Source organism: Geospiza fortis, unplaced genomic scaffold (assembly GCF_000277835.1).
Source record: "Geospiza fortis unplaced genomic scaffold, GeoFor_1.0 scaffold138, whole genome shotgun sequence".
NCBI classification, from domain to species: Eukaryota; Metazoa; Chordata; class Aves; order Passeriformes; family Thraupidae; genus Geospiza; species Geospiza fortis.
The window spans coordinates 11,105,764-11,106,289 of record NW_005054307.1 but is presented as its reverse complement, the minus strand read 5'-3'; the positions used below and the strand labels follow the sequence as shown (position 1 = coordinate 11,106,289).

General features: G+C 69.0%; 1 protein-coding gene across 1 annotated transcript in view; it reads right to left on the bottom strand.

Moving 5' to 3' along the window:
- PLXDC2 (plexin domain containing 2) overlaps positions 1-526 on the bottom strand; it is a 255,390-nt gene that overhangs the window by 254,170 nt on the left and 694 nt on the right. The gene's annotated exons all lie outside the window — the stretch shown is intronic.

Genomic DNA, 526 nt, shown 5'->3' with positions numbered 1-526 from the left:
TACAGTGGGGCGGCAGGGACGAGCCGCGGGGCTGAGGGCGCTGCACCGGGTCTGGGGGGCGCTGGAAGGAGATGGGGGGGCTCCGTCCCCCTAACTCGCGCGGCCGCGCCGCTCTCAGTCCAGCGGCATCACCGCTAGGGAAAACAAGCCCAGCCTCGCTGCGAAGTGCCAAACTCTTCCCTCCTCGCAGCCTGCTGATAGATTTTAGGAGAGCCACTGAGATCCTCCCTTCCTGGCTTGCCCCCACCCAGCTCCCTTCCCCCGCAGGGTGAGACAGGATGCTTGAGAGACGGAGCCTCTCCTCGGTGTACCGCTACCGACTAAACCCCTCCGAGGGAAACCAGCGGGGAAACGTTCCAGCCGGAGCCAGCGGACCGGCCCCGAGTACGGGGGGAGCAGGACCCGGAGGGCGGGCGGATGCGCCGCGGGAGAGGATGCGCGGGCGGCGGGGAGGCAGGCGGGGACGGACGAACAAGTTCTCTCTCTCTCTTTCGGGGCGGTTTCCGCGGCCGGAGGCGCTGGTGCG